This window comes from Onychomys torridus, chromosome 4 (assembly GCF_903995425.1).
Source record: "Onychomys torridus chromosome 4, mOncTor1.1, whole genome shotgun sequence".
Lineage (NCBI taxonomy): Eukaryota > Metazoa > Chordata > Mammalia > Rodentia > Cricetidae > Onychomys > Onychomys torridus.
The window spans coordinates 42,388,197-42,411,118 of NC_050446.1; the positions used below are offsets into that span (position 1 = coordinate 42,388,197).

Below are 22,922 nucleotides of genomic sequence, written 5' to 3' on the forward strand. Positions count from 1 at the left end.
ATTTGCTTCTGCCTCCCAAGTACTGGGATTAAAGGCATGCATCACCACCACCGGTGGTTGTGTGTTTCTAACTACAGAAGGAGTCCCTGCTTCCTGCTTATTGTTAATACCCAGAGAATCAGAATCTACCTGTTGCACATCTCTGGTCATGAACTCAGTACCTATGGATCATCTCAATTGCTAAACTTGGAAGGCCACAGAAGAGCAAATATGCATGCTTCCTGGTGGGGTAAAGTTGCTTTTCTATTTGAGCATCATGCTGAACTGACAGAGAGAAAATAATGCTGAGTCTGGGGTGGGCATTTAGGGACTCTGTAGAGTCACCCTCAGAGATCCTGTCTGTGGCACTTAGCCTTGCCAAAGTCATAGCATTATGGAAGAACCTTAAGAACCTTCAGAGGATAATGCTCCTGTTGCTGAGCCTGACAACCTGAACTCATTTCCCAGAACCCACATGGTGAAGGAGAGAACCCACTACCCTAAGTTGTTCCTTGTTTTCATGTGTGTTGAGTATTGTGTGCGCACACTGAATAAATTTAAAAATATTTTTAAAGAACCTTATTGTATATGTGCCCATACACTGTCAAAAAAAATTACTAGCTATACATTGATTTAATTTCATCTCATTGAAAGCTTCTAAGTCTTCAGTTTTAAAAATAAAGTTAGGTTTTAAATGTCCAATGTGGAAATCTCTCAATAATCTCCATGGTTCATTCTGATTTGTATAAAATGATATGGAGCAAGATGCTACTACAAAAATCATAAACATTTACTTACATAAAAATAATCAATTATGTTCTTATTGGCTTACAAGGGGCCATAGTGGAGAATTTGATTGCTGGTCAAAATGAAGTACAAATATCTATGAAATTCTCAGACAGTCGTCTGAGCCCTGAGACATATCGGTCCCTGTTCTCAGCTTTTCCCTGACTTGGGGAATTAGAGCGTGGCCAATATTGGAACTGGCTTCCACATTCAGTGAGCCTAGGATCCTCTATCTTCTCTTACCACTTTGCTGTATAGTAAACTCCCATGGACTTCTAGTTCTCATTAAAATTTTTTCCACTTCTTTCTAGTTCATTGAGAGCTTATTATACAGAATTCTTACATAAATTTATATCCATATGAGAACAGATATTTAAATTTTAATTCTTATTGAAGCCTTGATGTGAAATATATATTATTAATGAATACATGTGCATTATTACTTATAAAAATAATCCAATTTAATATACCATGTTGTCTCCAGAACTATCTTTTCAGGGGCACAAACGATACAATAAATCTAAGGAGATGACCCTCTTAATTAAAAAACAAAGAACCAGTGTGTGGGTACATATGAGCAAATCAAATATACACCTCTGCCAGTTAATACAAAGATTGTCATTCTGTGTTTCTTATTGTAAAACTGGATCACAGAATTTGATACCTATATGGAACCCTTGGACACACATTTAAGAAATATTTATCTCAGGAATAATGTGTACCAGCAACTTTCCATGAACTGGCCCTTTCCTAGAGGAGATAGCAAACCAGTGCACAATACAGATGATAACAGATGTTAATACAGATAATTAAAATACAATCATACACAACCGGTTATCTGACGTTCATAAATTGGATCAATTTATTCTGACTGACTAGGCAAGGGAGGGAGAGATATGGTTCATAAAATTTTCCTGAGGAAGTGACTGGTTTTGTAGGCTAAACAGGATTTGATGGGTGATTGATTGTAGTGTGGTGGCAGTTTGGAAAGAGTTGGCTGCAAGATGCATCAGAAGAGACACCAAGCATGGGTGTATGTGTGCATGCATGTGGACAAAGACAAAAACAGCATGGAGAGTTTGGTCAGAGCTCTCAGCAGCTCATTAAGACTAACACTGACCTGCATAAAAGACTAATGTGAGATCAAACGGTAAGGTTAGGCAAGATGTAGTAGTGCACCAAGGGTCTTGAACAGCATGCTCAGATAAGCACCGAGGTTGAGGGACACAATCAACTTGAAGATTAGCAAGTCAGAGGCAGTATTATGAATAGACAGGCAGGGAGAGACCTCAGAGCAATGGTCTCTCTATGACTGAGTTTCAGGAGCCCTTCATATCCCTTTAGTGGCATATCTACAACCAGACAATTCTAGGGAACTCTCTATTCCTTTCTAGGGAACTGTGATTATTTTTCTGTGGTATCATATCAAGGTTCTATGAATGGTAATTAATTACACTGGAGTCAGAAATGGTATCCACAAACTTTTGATCAATCTTGTGTTTGGAATGTAATTTTTACAGAATTATGCATGTCTCTATGCCTTCATAAATGAATCGTTTGGAGGATATCAGCACTCTGTTAGGCAAATCTCCCAAATTTTGATGAAATTCATCATGTGACATTCCCAAAGCACATTCCTTAATGTTGCCAATGATTACACCAGAAAAGCCATAATGCACTGGGGGTTGTCATGCTCCCAGTGGCAGGTGAGAGCTTTCCAAAATTCCAGTTCCCTTTGAGAGCTCCAGTTCAACACTGACAACAAATGTTGTCATTTGCTTTTCTGAGTGACAGGATTTTTCCTTTTGTTCGTTTTTGAGAAGATATGTGACTAATACCCAAGTCAGAATATCATTGTTTGCCAGTTATCCTTTCAAATGAAAATGGTGTTCCATGACACACACATATGAGAGAGAGAGAGAGACAGAGAAACAGAGAGACAGAGACAGACAGACAGACAGACACAGACACAGACATGGAGAAACAGAAAGAGCAGAGCAGATGAGTTTGGCTCCTGACTCCTATAATTGCCCTGGGCTCTTTCTAGAAACAACCAGGTAGGTTTAGTGTCCAGCAGAAACACTGGGTATTTCTTCCATTTCATCATATAGAACATTAAAAATGTGGCTTCTTTGGGGTTGAGATTTACTACTTTACCGGAAGTTTCTTACATGATCTGACTTTTTTTTCTTTCTTACTGACAGTATGTGGCAGTGAAACACCATGAACAGCACAGGTCAATGTCATTTCCTCCATGCCTGCTGAAGCAGCCACTGAAGTATTGTATCATCAGTGCAAATGATAAACCATGACAGAGGCAAATGGGACCTTGATGCCATGATGAAAATAGCATAGACTTCACAGTCTTCCCCACAAAGGGTCTTAAAGACATGTCATTGGCAGTAGTTCTCCAGCAGGAAGCAGTTAGTGAAGCGGGAAGAAGAAGGTCTAACTGCAGCCCTATGCGAGCAGGCAAGGATTTAGCGATGGTAGATGGTAAATGGACTCCGGCTGCTCTGTTATATTAGAACAGATTGTCATCCTTTCTAGTCTCCACAACCCCTCACTCTGTAATAAAGGGAATTGCAGCCAGGATAGTGCATACTTCCTAAGCTTTAATGTGACATCTACATATGAAAATCCACCTACAGGATGAGTACAGAGGCTCACAGAGAGAGTAAGCCACTCAGGTGGCAAGAAAACCCATAGCCAAAGTGTCTATTCAAGGCACAATTATAGGACACTGAAAACCAGTGAGCTTTTATGGCTGATCTGAGGCAAAGAACAAAGCTTGTGAGCTGCATTTCACTCCCTGGTCTCTGGAGTAAGCCCCAGCTGATAGGAAGCCAGTAGAGCAACACAAGATGTTTGTAAGGCAAGATAATAAATCCTGTTCAGCACCTACTGAGTTTGAGGTGCCTGGGGACATCTGGTATGTAATTAAAATACGTGTCTGAGATGCAGAAAAGGTGTCTGAGCTGAGAAAATGTCGATTCAGGGGCAGAGAACTCTTATGACATCATTTAAGAGCAACGTGAAAAGATGAAAAAGCAGATTTCACATGACTGCCAGTCTTGAAGGAGAGGACATAGAGGGTATCAGGCAATGAGGTCAGAGCGATTACCTAAACACCAGAAGAGAAACTTCCAAGATGTTAATTAGAGGCTGTGTATTGGATCCAGCAATTAGCTGACATATTCACCTCAAGAAAAAATAAGAAATGGATCCAATATTATCTCCTGAAATGTCCACAGGCAAACACACATATTGCTTTGAGACAAAAAACAAAAACAAAACAAAAAACAAAAAACAACAACAAAAAAAACCTCTACATATTCTATTTTTTGTTGAATTAGTTTTTTCATTATTGTTGTCATATTGTATTGAATCCAGCTATTTTACAAATGAATTTTAAAGGCCTAAGTTGTATATAAATAAATATAGAAATTAATTTGAACCATTCGATTTTCTTTCCCATATCACTGAGCTGTGATTTTATTATAAGCTTATGAATGTTTGTGAGATCAACCAATACCATGGGCCTAAACTGTACTAGTTGATAATGAATCAGAATCTGAGAAAAATAACACAGTAAACATTAGGGACATGCTGTGCAACTATCAAGGCACAACACACATCTCCACTTGTCATATGGTCCTTGGCTCCTCATCTTTTCTAATTTTCCAGGACAGTTGGAAAATCTTGTTGCTAGCTATATAACCTGTTAATATTGGCCACCCTCTCTCCCTCTGTCCCTCCCTCCCTTCCTCACTCTCTCTCTCCCTCTTTCTCTCTCTCTCTCTACCCTTCCCTGCATCTCCATGAGTCTCTCTCTCTCTCTCTCTCTCTCTCTCTCTCTCTCTCTCTCTCTCTCTCTCTCTCTGTGTGTGTCTTTTTTTTTTTTTTTTTACAATGATGCATGCTACAGACAAAATCGATTAGTTCTGGTCTGCTATGTCAGACAGCTGTAAATTTACCATCTTCAAGGATGGAAAATTGCTCTATGTCCCATAACTCAAATTATTTCCCCCCTTCAAGAAAAATTCACAATGTATTTTCATGTACTTGATGATGAATGAGTTACTGGGAAAGTCTGAGCCTCTTGCCAAAGGAAATATCTTATCTAAAAGATAAGATGAACCAATTAAATATCCACTGATAAAGAAATCTTTATTTTTGTGGTACTGAGGATTTACCCCATCCTTATACGTCCTAGGCAACACTCTACCCAAACTACATCCTCCTCAACCTGAAGAAGAGGTTTTGCTTCTATGTGTGTGTGCCTGCATGTGTATTTGTGTGTGTATGCGAGTGCATGCATGTATGTGAGCATACACTTCTGTGTGTGATTGTGTGTGAGCACGTGCCTGCCTGTCTGCTGGGGATTGAATCTGGAGCTCATAGGTAATAGACAGGTTAAGCAAATGTTTGACCACTGGATAATACCTACTCTTCCTCTTCTTCTTCTTCTTCTTCTTCTTCTTCTTCTTCTTCTTCTTCTTCTTCTTCTTCTTCTTCTCCTCCTCCTCCTCCTCCTCCTCCTCCTCCTCCTCCTTTTTTTTTGTTTTTTTTTTTTGTTTGTTTTTTTCGAGACAGTGTTTCTCTGAGTAGTTTCAGTGCCTGTCCTGGATCTCGCTCTGTAGACCATGCTGGCCTTGAACTCACAGAGATCCACCTGGCTCTGTCTCCCGAGTGCTGGGATTAAAGGCGTGCGCCACCACTGCCCAGCTACACTTCTTCTTTCCAACAGAACTTTCTCTTAGAACTAATGGCTGTCCCTATACGTACTGGAGTAAGTTAGTTAGCACTCTATCTGTTAGTACTATAAAAAAAAAAAACCAACATAATGTTTTATTGAGTATATACATTGAGCATTTGACACACTGTATCAATAACGACTAGATATCCACAAGGTGGAGTTACATACTGCATTCCACATTTCTAAAGAGCTTTGAAATAATACCTGGCTGTGATGACTTCCTAGCCAGATGGCTTTGAGATTAAGTGATAATAACCAAACTCTGTTAAGTGATTTCTATATTTGATACTCAAGTAATTTATGCGTGTGAACTTATTTAGTCATATTGCAAATTTATCATGCTGATTACAGTCTTGACCTATTAATATTATTTTTATTCTTAATTTACAGATCAATAAATGTACGTTCATGTCAGCTATATAGCTTGTCTAAATTTCAAAGTTAGTAAGCTGAACAACCAATATTCAAATCTGGACAGTTCAGACAAAAAGCCATATTTCTAAGACTATGGAATGACCAGATTCCTAACTCATATTTGCGACATGAAAGTAGGTTGTCAGTCATCTCACTCAGGGATTGCTATGTGTGGAAGCTTCATTGGAAATAGATCGGCTTCACCTAAGAGACTGAAACTTTAACTCTACTTGGGTAAGTAGGAAACACTTATATAAGCATCGACGATAAACATTAGACACATATGTAATAGACACATGATAAAAAATGCCCACATTTCTAAACAACATGTTCACATATATTCAGGGGACTTCTGAGCTGTCTAAAATCAAATTATAGCCCTAGGATTGCTCCTCTAGGTCATGTGTCTTTCAGTGTCTAATCAAGGATGCTGGCACCTCTATCAGCCTGAATAAATTCATCAAGAAAGTAATTCCATGGCAAGGATACCACACCATTGTCAAGTACAAAAGCGATCCCGACTTTCTTTTACTAATGCTCATCACTGTCTAATGATAAATGTGTGGTTGTCCACATGTGATACTATTTATTTATTTCCTGTTTAACAAGTGGATTTATTATTGTCTTTTTCTTCCATGGACTCATATCATGGGGGAAAAACTTGTCAGAGGAAGAAAGCCCAGGTCCAACTCTGTCTTTGGAACGATCATCTAGGACATAATAATTAGCTCAGAGGCTGATGTTTGCTGTGACTTTGTCCTCATCTGATCACTCATAAGCTGAGGAGACAAGAGCCAACTAATGACAACAATTAAGCCAACCTTGTTATACAGGAATCACTGTTACCGGCTTTAATAGCTCTTGACATTTCTTGCTGAATGTTTGCAAACTGAAGTGGGTTTTCTGTGAGTCCCAGTGTGCACTCCACCCTGGATACCTCCTCAAAGCTCTTTTGCAATCAGTGCTTAAGGAAGTGATATGTGACCCCATTCTGGCCAATGCCATGCCAGGAAGGTTTGTGGGGGGGGGGGTCTGTTAGAGCTTATGCTGGTTAGGAAAGGAGTGAGGGAAAGGCAGAGTCTCTGTCTTGCACCTTTTTTTTTTTTTTTTTTCCATCAGAGGAGTATCCATAGCACGCGTTCAGGCATCTTCCAACCACAGCGGCTGCCACTCTGAGGGCAGAGCTGACACAGTGAGTGTGGCCGATCCCAGAGACATGTTTCCCCTTGGGCTCTTGACGGACGGCTCAGCCCTCGGACCCGAAGAACCTCTGCACTGCTTGTTAGGTCCAATAAACATCCCTCCTGACTCCAATCGGTTCAGACAGCTTTCCTAGTTAGTGGCTGCTGATACACCAAATAAACAAGTGCTTGCTGGTCAGATCAAAACCTTAGCCAGTCCAGAAGCCAGCGCACGTTTGAATGTCCTCTATCCGGTAGAAACAGGTGAGCTATGGGTCTAATTACCAAATAAATATAATAAAGTTTAAAGTAAACACAATCCCAGGCAATTTATAAAATACACAAAACAAATGTCCCTCTTAAAAGAAAAAGAAATAGAGCTGGGGTTAATTTCTCTTTCTGGCTTTTGGCGTCATTCCATGCCCCAAGGCCATCCCTGCCAGGCCTCATCCATTTGTTTATCTATTTGGAGAAGCGCACTAATGGGGGGTGGGGAGGGAGCGCACCTTTCTGCCTTCTTTACGTCTGAGTACAGCTGTCCTGGTTAGCAATAGAAATTTCAGTTTGCTTTTCACAAACACGAAATTATTCTAAAGGAGTAGGCTAGGTACCTTTGAGAATCACAGCATCTCTGTTTGGAAAAGCTCCAGGCCCCTTCTGGGAATTAGCTCATTTGTTCTTACAATATCCCTAGAAGGGATTCTGTGTTTTGTCCCCGGTAAGTCACTCCTCCACGAATCCTTGACAGATAAGTCATCGCTGACTAACTCTGGTGAGCTTGACTTCAGCTTTCTTGCTCCATAATCTGTGTGAAGAAAGAACAGAGTGACGTTAACTGGGTGTGCTGGCCACTCACCATGTGCTGGTGCTCTGGCTCTGGGTCCTGGTTCCAGGACTTGGTTTACCTGTGGCTTTTGATCAGAAAAGCAGCTTGCTGCAAAGCTGGCCCTTTGATCCTGTTAAACAACATGCCCAGCGTCGTGAGTAGGGCCAGGAACCGCTGCCAGGAACCCTGGACAAGGGTGGGACTCTTTTCTCCAGCTGCTCTGGTTCATTCAGTCTTTCTAGGACATGCTGGCACATGGAGGCATCTGTCAGACCTGCTACTTCCTTGTCCCTTTGCTCCTTCTACGTCTTCCCCTTGGCTAAGAGATTCTAATTCCATTTCTAGCTTATCTTACTTTTCCTCGCAGTATGAAAAGTTGCTTAACTGACTCATTAAGATAAGACAGACCTCATTCAATGGCTTCTAAAAGTAAATGTTAGACAGGCATGCTACACCACAGCACTACAGTAACCTAAACTATCTGATGTCACTCTCTACTGTCAATGGCTTGTCACAGGTTAAGTCAATAAACATGATGTCACAGGACAAGGGAAGCTAGTCTAAAGACAGACATATTTAAAACAATATGTACTTCAATTTGCATACACAATGGTTCACAAAATCAAGAAATCCTCATTTTCCATTTTCTGGCAAAAATTAAACCCTTGTTTTAAAATTTCATAACATCTATTAAAATTTCTGTCTCCAGATGAACTCTCTCCAAAGTCACCAATCTTCTGTTCTGTCCTGTCACCAGACACAGAACATTATTAAACCCTGTCAGTGCCTTTTGGTGACTGAAAGTCATTTCAGTCAGGATTGAAAACGCCTTGTGGCCTGGCCTGTGCCTTCCTCTCCAGCCTCTTACAGTGTAGCTTTCCCAGTCTCTGGGGGTGTAATGTCATGTGTTTACCTCATCAATCCAGCTGTTCACCTCACAATACAGCTGTTCATTTCTTACAGGTAAATGAAGATTGTATCTGGAAAAGTGTTTTTGTAGAATGGGATTTTAAATTAGCATCTGTATACATAAGTATACACATGCACATACCTGTGAATTTATGTAAAGTAGGTTTTCCACAAAAGCTGGACATTTTTAATAGTATTGGTTGCATTAATAGTATCACAGATATTATTTTTTTTTCAATAATACCCATGTGCTATAGACCAGATCTGGAGTATCCACCAAAAACAGACTGATGTAAAGCTTGGTCTTTAGCCCATGGGGCCATTGGACAGGGTCTACTAGGAGGAACTTCTGTTACTAAGGTCATAGCTTTGAAGGAGGTAGTCGGACCCTGATTTTTCCTCTCCCTGTCTCTGTTTCTGGCCATCATGAGGTGAAGAAGCCTTTGTTCCAGAATTTGGACATGTTGAACTCTGCCATCATAGGCCCAAATCCACTGACAGGGTTATACAATCATGGACCCCAGAAACAAGAGCCAAAGTGAAAGATGTGGATTTTCTCAGGTATCATGTCCAAGCGTCAGAAGCATGACATGTAGTTCCATACAGCAGCATGCATACTTGGACTTAAGCGTTATACTAAAATGACAGTCATCCAATAATTGCCAATGTTTTCTACTCCCCAGACATACTCCTGCTGAACATGGCTTCCCTTGCCTTCACAGCTCACAAGTAATTCGATTTTAAATGCTCTGGCCTCCAGCTTGACATAGAATAAGAATGACTTCAAATAACCAAAACATCAATGTAGTCATAGTTCTTAAATATTTGAGAGGTCATCACCGGGGACATGGTGGAGGTGGGGTGTGAGTTGAAGAGAAGTGGTGAGTCTTAGCAGCACCCCAGCCCAGAAGGCTCTAATTCATCTGCAGCCTCTCTTTTTCCCACCTTCAGGAAACTGTATTTACAAACAGGAGGAAATGCAGCTGATAGTTTAGGCTTCAAGTAGGAGGACCATTCTTCCAATTGCAAGGACTCACTGGGAAGAGCAGGGATTCCTGCATGTGCCTCCCACTCCAATCTGCATTGTATCTTCTTTCTTTCTTTTTTCAATTTAATATTTTAAGCCAGGGTCTCATGTAACCCAGACTGTTTCAAACTCACTTTGTAGTTAAATCTGACTCAGAACACCAGATCCCCACCCCCACTTTCTAACTTCCTCTATTCTGTGACAATAAGCACCTGTGACCATGCTTGTCTCATTTTTACTTCTTGAGATAAAATATCAATCGATTACCACATCAGCCCGGCTTTAAAGTCATTGTGTAGCCCAGGCTGCCCTTGGACTAGTGATCTCGTCTCAGCCTCCCATGGGTTTGGCTTACAGGCCTGTACCACCAAGCCTGATTACATTGTCTCTCAATGTGACTTCTATCTCATTTATCTTTAAAAGTGAGCTGTGCTTTACAGGCCGATGGTGACATAACACTCGACACCTTAAAACAGTTCTGAAGGGCAGCGTAAGAATTACTTCAACTGATTTTTATGTCTTTAAAACATTTGCTGTGTGCACATGTGCGCATCCAAGAGGATGCTAGCCACAAAGGCACACGTGGAAGTGAGGCCACCCCACAGCAGCCATTGTTCTTCCTCCCTGTGGATCTTGGCTCAAATGCAGGCAGTCAGGCTCCGTGCCTTTTACCTGCGGACCCATATCACCAGCCCCATTAAGCTGCTTGCCAACCACTGATTTCATTTATTATTTTGTCATTTGGGGTGGCTTCTCTGCATGTACATCTGTATACTATGAGCATGCTGTGCCCCCTGAAGGGAGAAAGAGTGTCTGATCCACTGTGAACAGAGGTACTGCCAGTTGTGAGCTGCCATGTGGGTTCTGGGGACTGAACCTGGGTCCTCTGGAAGAGCAGTCAATGCTCTTTGTCATGGAGCCATTGTTCCAGCCTCTAGGCGACTTTTTAAAAATTTAATTCTCTTTTAAATTAGAAAATAATTTTCATACAATATATTTTGATCATACTCTTACCTCTCCCACCTCCTCCCAGCTCCTCTCCATTTCTCTACCCACACAACTTCATTCCCTCTCCCTCTCCCTCTCCCTCTCCCTCTCCCTCTCCCTCTCCCACCCTCCAATACAAATTTCCAGAGGTAAGTCGGGGTCAGGCAGGATTCAAGTTTCTGTGGTTTTGAACAAATGCTCTAGGAACATCTGGCATAGAAACACAGACATCAAATCGAGAAAGGAAAGTAAGAAGGGAGAGAGTAGTGACTATGAGGAATGGAAAACATGTTCTGTATGTAATAAAGGAACTCTGAGGAGTGGAATACGTGTTCTGTATGTAAAAAAGGAACTCTGAGGAGTGGAATATGTGTTCTGTATGTAATAAAGGAACTATGAGGAATGGAATACATGTTCTGTATGTAATAAAGGCTGGACTCTAGCTCCAATTCACCCAGAGCCAAGAAAACGGGGATGTACCATGAATCCCAAGGTTTACTTATTTATTTTTAGCTGAAACAAAACAAACAATTCCCGAAAGTTGTGTGTAAAAAGACAAACTTGGTCTAAGAACTAAGCTGGAGAGATGAGAGTTTTCTTAGCACTTACCCTAAGAAACAACAAGCGATGGAGTCAATAGGTACCTAAAGTTAATTGAGCAGAGGCTCATCTAAGACTTAATCAAGGAAGTCTGCTATTGGATGAAATGAGTTCAGTACAGCGGACTTCATTTAGAAATGGATGCAGTGGTTCATAAATATGGCTCTCGTGTGAGCTAAGCTGTGCGATGAACTGAGAGAGCCTTCCTAAATGGTGAGCCTGCCTTTGAGCCAGTCTTATTAGACTTTCAGCACTCCAGACTCTTTGGGAAAAGATATCATGGCGTAAATGAGGAAACAGTTGCTCAAAGAACATGATGGGAATTTACCCTGGAACTGGTCAATAATACCAGCTGTAGAGCCTGGGACCTACTTACTATAAATGTATTTTTCTTAACCAATTCTTATTTTTATATTTGGTCACTAACATCAAGAATTAAATTTTCTAGAAGGTTGAGGTTTTTTTACTCCCTTTAGTGTAGTTTGGTGGCTCATTAAACTTATAACATGTGTTAATTTCCAGAGTTTTGTGGTTTAAGGTGCATGTCTGTGGTATTACTCATATATGTGAGCAGGGATGTGTAGCGAGTGAGTGAAGTCCTGTGTGAAAGTGGATGGTTTGATGTGGGCATGGCCACATCAAGGACCTTGGTGCCTCAGACCCATGAGGAATGGCAAAGTCCTCCCTGGGTGAGGCTCAGTGAGATGGCAAAGTCTTCCTCTGGTCTATGTGCAGATGGGGGCAGAGTGTGAAGAAAATGGCCACCTTAGCTTTCTTGCCCTGATCTTGACTGCCTGAAGATTGCTGCCCTATAGACTGCTCCTGTAGCAGGATTGTAGCAGGAATCTTAACAGGTCTCATGAATAAAATTAAACCTGAGGCCAGTTATTGGGGTGACTGCTGGAAGATCAGAGAAGCAGAACAAGCCACAGCCACCTCACCTTGCCAATTCCTCAGCTGATCCTGTTTCCTCAGACTGGAAGCCTCTCTGTCCTCATCTGAATGAATCTCAGCTGAACTATGTGCTCAAAGCCTAAAAGCTTAACCAGCCAAATGCTTCTAGTTCCTGGTCTTCATGCCTTATATATCTTTCTGCTTTCTGCCATCACTCCCTGAGATTAAAGGCTCACTTCTTGGGATTAAAGGCTTGTGTCACCACGCCTGGCTGTTTCCACTGTGGCCTTGAACTCACAGAGAGAGATCCAGAGGGATTTCTGCCCTGGAATGCTAGGATTAAAGGTGTGAGTGCCACCATTTTCTAGCCTCTGAATCTAGTGGCTGTTCTGTTCTCTGACTCCAGATAAGTTTATTAGGGTGCACAATATTTTGGGGAACACAATACCACCACATGCTCCTACCAAGATTAGCTAAGGTTGCCTCCATGTTCAGCTGTATGTAAAAATCCTGCATTCCTTTTCATCCACAAGTAATAACCATATGAAATAACCACACCTCCATGTTCAACTGTATAAAATAAACACATTGAGCTTCCAGGGCACTGCGGCTTCTCCATGAGAGAGCCTAGCCTACCCAATTTTCTATGTGTCTATGTGTTTTTTTTTTTGTTTTTTGTTTTTTGTTTTTTCCTTTTTTCATCCCCTCACCTCCCCAGTGAGGTCCGTCTCTGAAGTCAGGCAGAGAGTAGCAGCTCACTATCTAATTTTTAAAGACAGGACCTCCTAGTAAACCTAAAGCTCAAAACAAATTGGCTAGATTGACCTGCCCCCCTGCTTCTGGGAATCCATCTGTCTCTCTTCTTACTCGAGGTCTCGAACTTACACACAAACCCTGCTCTGCTCGGCTTTGTAGGTGAGTGCTGGGATCCAAACTCGGGTCCTCATGCTTGCACAGCAAGAACTTTCCTGCTAAGCTGTCTCCCCAGATTCCCTCCCTGTGTTTTAATATTTTTATTTTACTGGAGCTTTGTTGATTTTACTATACTTCTGCCTCCTTGCTTTGTCCTTTAATTTGGGCCATTCATGCTATTTTCTTTACTTTCGACACATTGTATCTTCCTTTGTATTTACAACATAACACTGCTTCAGAACTTTCCAGTTCAAAATTAGTTCTGCAACTCAGTAGCCTGGAAAACCTTGCCTCCTCTGTACTTTGTGCAGGGACTGAGGCAGCTCAAAGCTGCTCACCATAGACGCAGGGACAGTGTTTGCATGAGGAAGGAACAATCCTATTCTACTTCTGTAACTAGGTAACAGCCCCACCTAACCTGCTCAGTTGAGTTCGAAACTTGAGGTCCTTATAGAGATGGTGGCTTTAGATGGACAAATGACTGAGATGGCAGGAAGGGAAATGCTAAACAGTTGCCTAGGAAACCAGCTACGCATCCAGCCTCAGTGTCCCCACCATTCTTCTTGGAGCAAATTTGACTTCCTTCATGGTGGTCACTTAAAAGCTGAAGTATCTTTTAGTTCTATAGAATTTCATGTATTGCTTTGCTTTCAGCATGTTATAGTCAGGAGAGTGACAACTAAGTGTACATTTTAGAAGAGCAGCCCATTAATCCACAAGTCCTAACTTGGACATATTTAAACATATTTAAAATATTTTCCCTGTCCTGTTGAATGTGATCTAGAAAACAACAACAAAACCTCAAGCAAACAAACAAAAACAATATCATTAACAACAACAAAAACCATCAGTTTATATCATGATTCAAAGAAGTGAGATATAATCATTTTAAAAAAACACATCTAAGTATTTCCTTTAAAAGTTTTATTCATTTTTGCTGGACAATGCTGGCATATGCCTTTAACCCCAGCACTCGGGAGGTAGAGGCAGGTGAATGTCTGAGTTTGAGGCCAGCCTGGGCTACAGAGCAAGTTCCAGAAAAAAAAATTTACTCATTCTTAAGTATGAATCTATACTTCTTGTGAATAGCTCATTTTTTTCTAGAGTATTCTTAATTTTAATACCAAAAATAAATATCAAATATTGAATTTATTAATAAAACAGCTTCGAATTGGAAAGGATCTTTCAGGCCATCTAGCTTATAACAGGGCCCTTAAGACACAGCATCAGAATCACTTAGAGGCTTCTTGTTAAAGCGCAGCTTTCGCAGCCCCACCCAAAGCTGCTGCAGCAACTGGGCTGGGTGAGGCCTGCTTTGCATTTCCAACAGGCACAGAAGTGCTGATGACACTGTTGGTCAGAAGCCACCAGCACCGCGAAGGTGCCCGGTTTACTGAATCAGCATAAGAGGAAAGAGAGTAAAGCATGGCAACCATGGTGGGAAGCAGAGAAAAGAGAGACGCGAAGGCCCCACAAGTAAAGAATCCGATTCTGGGCAGGGGCCGCTGCCGTATTGTTTTGAGAAATGATCTCACATAGCCCAGGCTTGTTTCTGGTTAACCTTGTACACTCGATTCTCCTGCCTCCTCTCCGAAAATATGTGGTTACACACAGGCATCAACACAGCCAGCAATATTTTGTTTTTATTGTTTAAAGATAGAAGCACACCCCCTACCACCCCACCCTACACAATGTTCTATGCATATATGTAATATGTCTCTCATTTTAATGACTTCTCAGAAATGACCATCTTAGCTTCCTCTGGCTCATTTATCTACTTAATGCCCTGCAGTGTGATTCCACTGAACCTGGAGCCTTGAAGTGATTGATGGCAGTGCTTCACGGCAGCCACCGATGGCTTTCTGTCTCCCTGCCTCCAGCCTGATGGCCATACAGCCTATTTTAGTCCCACCAGCCAGAGTGATCTTGGGAGAAGAGAAATTTAATCACATCATTCTTCTGCACAGAACCCTACAGCAGCTGTGTAGAAAATGTTTGAAGCCCTCACTTTGCCTGCAAACTGGCTTCTGGCTGTCCTTCATACGTGGAAGCATACAATGTAGGCTGTGTTTCCCTGAAATCCTTGCTTCTCCCTTAGGAAGCTGAAAAACCTAGAACTTACTTCACATACTGCTCAGAGTTTGCCTTGTTAAAGAGACCTGCTCATCCCTCAGTTCCCACCCTCTCCACAGGCCCTGTCCTCTTAGCATGTGCTACAGACCTTATTTCTAATGCCTATTACTCATTTTCTGCCTTTTGAGATGGTGTGTAGTTCTCACAAAAGCTGGACTATTTGCCCAGTTTGGGGTACCACTCCATTCACCATCCAGCCAATGGTTTTGGAACAGTGCATGGTACACGCTAAATGCTCAATACATTTTATTTGAATTGCTGAATACTTAAGATAGTTTCCACAAAACATTTCATGGCGTTGCACTTCAAGTTAGTATTAGGAAATTCACCCCACACTTTTGAAAGTCCTGTTTCCTATGTTTCAGACATTGTATGACAACCACACCAGAAAAAAAGGAAATGCGCATTGAGGTAGAATTCGTTAAGTAAATAAAGTAGTTTGTCCACCCCTTAGGATGAAAAAACAGGAAGAGGACTCATGACAATAACAAGGCCCTTCCTTCCAGGAACAGTATGTTCTCATCATGGAATCCCATTCAGTCCAGATCAAACACGAATTATGATCCTGTGGACCCCAAAGATAAACCTGTAATGATGCCACGTTTACTAGATTCTCTTCATAATAAAGCAACCTGAGTAGTGAATGCTTCCCTCTAAGTTCAGTGAACTTTTCTTGGGAAAAATGACCAGCTGCTCTGAAAACATTAACCCATCTACTTCACCAGTAAAAGTGGTCTACTTTCTCTTCCCCCCCAAAGCTTCTGGTGTCTGGTTTCAGGGTTCCAATATGCTCATTCTGCTTGGTTCGAGTCCTGCCTTGGGGGACATTGCACACCAATTCCAAATCAGAAGTTACCCCTGCCTTCTTTAGGCCTCTCAAAGTACACTCATGTTGTGTTTGGATTACACAGTAATTGAAACACTGTCTCCTGTTTTCTTGGGAGCAGGGGTGCCTGTCTCCATTTGCTAGGAAATTCCTTGAGGAGAATGCTCAGTGACTGCTCGCTATAACCAGAAAACTGTTCAATGAATATTCACAGAATACCATTGCCTAATTTGAATTCTGAAAATGTCTGTTTAACATAAATCCACTGATCCCATAAAAGGACTCAGCACTGGAATTCTGGTGCCAAATTTTGAAATAATAATAATATATTGAGTATGTGACCTTAAATAAAACATATTATCCGTAAAAATTATTTTGACTTTTGTAGCTGAAGTTTTCTCTGGTCCTGCCCAGCTCCACAGACCCTGCAGCTGCTTATAAAATAATCACTCAGAAGCTTATGTTAATTAAAATTGCTCAGCCATTAGATCAGGCTTATTATTGACTAGCTCTTACACTTAAATTAACCCATAATTCGTATTTATGTTTAGCCTAACATGGCTCGGTACCTTTTCTCAATTCTGCCTTCACATCTTGCTTCTGCTGTGTCTGGTTGGCAACTCCTGACTCAGCCTGTCTCTTCCCAGAATTCTCCGCGTCTGTTTATCCCGCCTATACTTTCTGCCTGGCTAATGGCCAATCAGCATTTTATTTATCAACCAATGGGAACAACACATTCACAGCATATAGAGCACCATTACCCATCAGACCCTTCTTTTTTCAATGTTAATGTTAGCATCTAGAAAACTTAAAGGCACATGTGTAGGCCTTGCTATAGTTCTGCTAGATAAATGTCTGCCTGGTGAGGAGATGTCTCCTGCTCCATCACCCTTCTGCAAACTTCTGTCTCTCACATGTTCCTGAGCAGTGCGTGGAACAGGCTAAGTGCTCATGAAAAACAAAACGCATTACTTCAGAAAAGGCTCTTTCCTTTTCTAAGAAGTTTGAGGAGGGAGGGTATTTCTCTCTGGATTGACAGTTTTCTCTTTCCTTTAGTCAAATTGTTGTTTTTGTCCTTAGGGCATAAGATTTTTGTACGAAGAAATACCGGAGTGAACGAAATGACTTTGCCCTGAGCAAACAAGCTGGGTGTGAGCTCAGTGGAGCAAAACCCACATTTAAATCTGAGTACAACAGAATTATGGGAAGCTTTCTGTTTTCAAACACATTGGAAACACCGTGAATGAAAAGTAAACAACATACTCAGACAAATGGCCAGTCCTCGATCCCTCCACCCGCCGCAACACCAGCCATCTTGACTGCCTTGTGAGTCGTCGTCATCCTTAGCTACATTTCTTCTACTCCTCACTAGTACTGTGTGCTTTAGGCAGTTTCTTTCCAGGCAAACACAGACTGTTTACTGACTGTAATCAAAATGACAGCACACTGTTTTTACAACTGAGTGCTGGGAGTCGATTGCCTTTTCCACTTGGCAACCTGAGGACATTTTGGATCTGGGTTCTTGGGGTACAACTTGTTTGTGTCCCTTCAAGATGGTGATGTTGGCCACCCCATAGCCACTCAGGCCCCACATTGAGATTTAAAATGTAGAAGATGGGGGTGGGGAGGTTCTCTACTCCCAAGTGGAGAGGCTTTGATCATTTCCTTCAGATCAGTGCAAGTGGCAAACCCTGCTGAGGGAAGTTCTGAATTGTGTGCTGTGTGGTCCTTCATCAGCCTATGGCCAAGCACATGGGGAGGCATTCTCTGACAAGAATGTCCTAAGAGTAGATGGCTCTCATATCCCAGCACCAGGTCACCTCTTGATGGTACACAGAAGGCCATGCAGCATGACAGAGTGGGTAACTTAACTCATGGCCTTCAGACTTAAGAAGGAGATCATGGGGAACGAATCATATATGGGTTATAAGTCAAGCAACCTGTGTTCTAGACTGACTGTTCTCTGCTCTCACTTGCTAGGGAATATACTGAGGACTCAAAATCTCAGATATTTAGTGTCTATACCCAAAGAAGAAGGAAGAGAGAGAAAGTTGGTTTTAATTTGGATGGCCCCTTTTACCTGTGAAAATTCTAGGTCTGTGTTAATCTCCTGAAATTAGAGATGGTGAATATAGCATTACCTGGTGTTCTCAACAAAGGTCACTGGATCCTGCTGCAAAACAATTTCCTGAGACAAGAGTGCTATAGCTGGTAGAAGGTGTGTGTGTATGTGTGTGTGTGTGTGTGTGTCCTGGTTTTGAGATGATTTTAATGAACTGGGCACTTGCCAAGGTCTTTTTTTGTTTGTTTGTTTTTGTTTTTATTTTTCGAGACAGGATTTCTCTGTGTAGCTTTGTGCCTTTCCTGGAACTCACTTGGTAGCCTAGGCTGGCCTTGAACTCACAAAGATCTGCCTGCCTCTGACTCCCGAGTGCTGGGATTAAAGGCATGCACCACCACCGCCTTGGCGCCAAGGTCCTTTTTATTGTTACTTACATCTGCTTGTTGGTGAATAAATACTATGAAAGCCTTTTAGAAAACATAATTTTGAATCCTTTCTAGATGTAAACATTGAATATCTGCCCATTCAATTCTATACACATGGTTTTTCATGAAATTATGTTATCAAATCCTCTTCTCAGGAATTCTATACAAATGACAGTTTTAAAAAAACCCTACAAAACATTAAGTCTGCTTTTCGGTGAAATATTGCTAGTCACTTGGTTAAATCCCCTTAAAAGATAACCCTTTAAACTAAAGAAAATGTAAAAATGCAATATCTTTGCAAGGATCAGAATTCAGGACCAAGAGAGTCTGCAACTTTTTTTCTTGTCATTAAGCATAACAGTGGCACTAAAATAGAGCAAAGAGACTGTGTGCATTGGCCTGATTTAGGTGTGGGTGATGCCACTTACTGCAGTGGGAAGCCAGAGAGGAAGGGCTCCGCGTGTAAAGACCAGAGAGATGCTGGTCATCCTTTGCAGACAAAGAAGAGCCATTGTGCCACAGGTAAGTGAGATTTTTGTCTTAGATAGAATTACAATGGCCAAGTGCTCCAAGGACATTAGATGGTCTCTCTATCTTCACCCTTCTAAAAACAAAGAACCCAGTAAGTAAGAAGTTGGTTGAAGCAGGCAGGAAGCATGGGGGAACTTAAGAAAAGCAGAAATGAAAGTAGATATTTTTCCATGTGCCAAGTATCCCATCAAGGATGTGGGTGCTTCAGAATTCTGACTGAATTCTGAATGGGACACTGTGGTCTCTTACTCTCCAAGTGCCCACCGTACTCCATATTTTAAAAATTCACAGGTTCCTTCTTAGAGCTATTTCAGGTTTTAATTGATTGGAAAGTGTGGAAAGTTCCCACATCAAGTGCCCCTTCCTGCGTCTTAAATATTTAATGTTCAGGGTTTTTAATCAGAAAGAAATTGAGAAAATCATCAGTAATAATTTCTTTGTGCATAAAACTCCCCAGATAGCTTTCTTGTGTGAAGCTGACTGTCAAAAAAATATTTTTTCTTTCTCATTAGATTGATCTCATATTGTCTAACACCAGTATCACTCCTGTGCATGTAAGAAAATGCACATTACACTGCCTTAAAATAGCTTTGGCATGCCAAGTAAAAACCGTATCTAACAGGAGCATGGGAGGTAGCCCTAGTTTTCCCGGTGGTATGTCTTGACTTTTCTATGTTAATTTGCATGAATAGCCGCATCATGATTTGCATATGCTCTGCTACTTTCCATTGACTCCTGAACTTTCTTTTTCAAAATGTACAAATGATATTAAAGAGGAAGTTGAAACACTCACCTCATCCAAATCAAATTCATTCTTACAGCTGACACCGTGTTGGTAGAGGGGAATGGGTACATCAAAAATAAGTTTATTTTCTACACTGTCTAACTAGTTTAAGGAGGCCCATCTTTGGTCCTTCATTACTATTATTAATACCTCACTGACTTACTATTTGTAGTTTCAATGTAGATTACCCCACTATTTTGTGTGTAATAGACAGATACATCTTTTAAGGTCAGTAATCTAGTCCCAGTGTGCGAATCCAAGTACTGTGCCAGAGACTTCCATCATAAATTGGACTTTGAACATGGTAATGTATTCCCTGTGCTTCTCACAGAAACACCAACTACCTGCGTTGAAGGATAGATAGTCTCAACCAAAGATTCAGCGACTTTCTCTATATGCTGGTCACTAACTTGACCAACAGAATGTTAGGGGATGGATATGTAACCCCATTAAGCAGTAGTGTTGAATGATGAGGACCCAATTATTAGAAAGGGCAGGAATAAACTGCTCTACAGAGCAGATCATGCTCTCCCCTCAGAACAGTCTGTGACAACCAACATAGAAAAGCACCTAAGGTGTTAACCAGGAAGTGTCTCTTTAAGGAGCTGAAAAGCTGACTCACCTGAAGAATGGAATGCCTTTTTAGAAATACAGTTAATTATTAACCTACTTAGCGATTATATCAATTCCCTTTCTTCTCAGAAACACCACTTTCTGGAAAAAAAAAAATTAACCAAGTGTTTTGGCTTCAACTTTTTTTTTTTTTTTATTATTCTACAGAACCTGACTTTCTTCTAAACCTTCTAAGAATTACAGTTTCAAAACATTGAAAATCAAAGCATCTCATTGTAAGCTGGATGACATGGATATTTAAAAGTGGTCAATAAAGCCACTCCTTTCTGATTATTTAGGACTTAATTCTCAAGACAGAGATTCATAGAGAACAGAAGAACAAGGCTGGGGGATCTGTGGTCAAGTGAGCTGAAGTTCACTGATGGTTATTGTCCAGTGTGTGCAATGCTCTATGCAGCTACTTTGTAAAATATTTAATATAAACCAGCACTTAGGTGAGGTCAACTTTCAGAGGTAAGGGTAAGAACTTACCTGTCTGAACTAAATATCAACTCATTTAGTTCCATTATTCCCTTTATAGGAGTGGATATAAGTGCATGGCTTGTTATTCTCTTAGCTATCTCTAATGTCTTTATGTAACACACACCCAGTCATTAGCATCTTTGCATTGGAAAACCATGGCTTTCAGCTCTCTTCAAGTTCTCTCAAGTCACACTTTTTTTTTTTTTGTAAGCTTTACTTTATTTTCCCTGCCTTCTTTTAGTTAACTGATGTTAAAAATCTGGCTGTGTATTTCAAACATGTTTCCAGGGCTTTTAAACATACTTTGAAACCTAGACTTGACCCGGGAAAACCCATTCAAATTGGTCAAAGGAGCAGGCAAGCATTGCCCTTCCAGTTACCCGTCTGGTGTGTTCACAGCTGCGCGCTGCGCTGAGCGAGCCCCTGGCACCCAGCATGTTTCTGTATCTTTTTCCTTTTAGTTACTCTTGTTGTTGACTTTTCAACTGATGAGGCTTCACAAATCTGTATTTACTGCTTTTCTTTTCCTTACTTTTTTTTCATTTACTGGCTAGGTTCTCATTCTAAAGACGTGTATCGAAATCCAGTATTACTCGGGCTGTGTGAGAGTATGATGTATGACTCTAAATTCTAATTTTGCTTCTTCCTCCGGTACCGATTTGATTGGTATCAATTTTTTTTGTCTATGTATATTGGTGGTAGAGCCTAGTGCAACTGTTGGGAGTTGATGGTACAGAAGGACTGAAGGATTTCTTGGGCTGGAATGGAGTTAAGTGGTAGAGCACATGCCTAGTATGTGGGAGACACTAGATTCAAGCTCTAGTAGTATACATACACACTCATACACACACACACACACACACACACACACACACACACACACACCCAAAGAGAGACAGAGAGACAGAGGAAGACAGAGACGGAGAGACAGAGAGAGTGACAGAGAAAGACAGAGAGAGAAACACACACACACACACACACAGAGAGAGAGAGAGAGAGAGAGAGAGAGAGAGAGAGAGAGAGAGAGAGAGAGAGAGAAGGGATTTACCTTAACTAAATAGTTACTAACACATTAATTAACTAACTGGTAACATGAAAGTTACTTTTAGGACTTTGAGACTATATATGATTTAGGACGAGCATACACACAATCAGTGACATTGCAAAATTCGCATCTAAAAGGTGTGTGCATTCCCTATACACAAAGCTTTAAAAGATACATCTCAATAGCTTTAGCACAGAGTAGGAATGGGCATATTACAGGGAACCAACTAGCCCACCAGGAGCAAGATGTAAACACATGGGAAGCATTAACAGCAACAGCAGCAACAACAACACCAAAAACAAAGGTGGTCACTACTCTAGTTAAAGTGATAGGGCACTAGAAATGTCAGTAGGAAAAGCAGAGACCCAGGAGGGATTTGAAATGAAAGAGATGGCACCATGGTGGGCATTAGGCTGGGGCTGCAGCTGCCCATGTGGAGTCTGAGTACCAACATGGCAGTGCTTTTACATAGGGTCAGTTGGCTTCTTCTCCATCTGGCAAAAACACTGGTTGGACTGGGGAAAGGGATGACACATAGAATGACCAGATTCTTCCTGTAGGTGTTTCCTGCTGACTGGGTCCTTTATCATGTAAATTGAAGTTGATACCCATGTGGAGAGAGAGAGGAATTCTCTTAAAAACTCTGGCTTTTTTTTTTTTTTTTTTTGCTTTTCAGAGAAACCACTCAGTCCATCAGTCATCTAGCTAGGGCATGGCACTCTCTACTTCTAGAATGGCTTGACATGA

The 22,922-nt window shown here is 41.2% G+C and overlaps 1 protein-coding gene across 7 annotated transcripts in view; it reads right to left on the bottom strand.

Moving 5' to 3' along the window:
- Scn3a (sodium voltage-gated channel alpha subunit 3) overlaps nt 1-22,922 on the bottom strand; it is a 112,951-nt gene that overhangs the window by 84,249 nt on the left and 5,780 nt on the right. For all 7 annotated transcript variants that reach the window (XM_036185567.1, XM_036185572.1, XM_036185569.1 and 4 more), the window contains exon 2: nt 7,731-7,924. The gene's annotated coding sequence lies outside the window, so the exon portion shown is untranslated. The remainder of the gene's footprint in view (nt 1-7,730; nt 7,925-22,922) is intronic.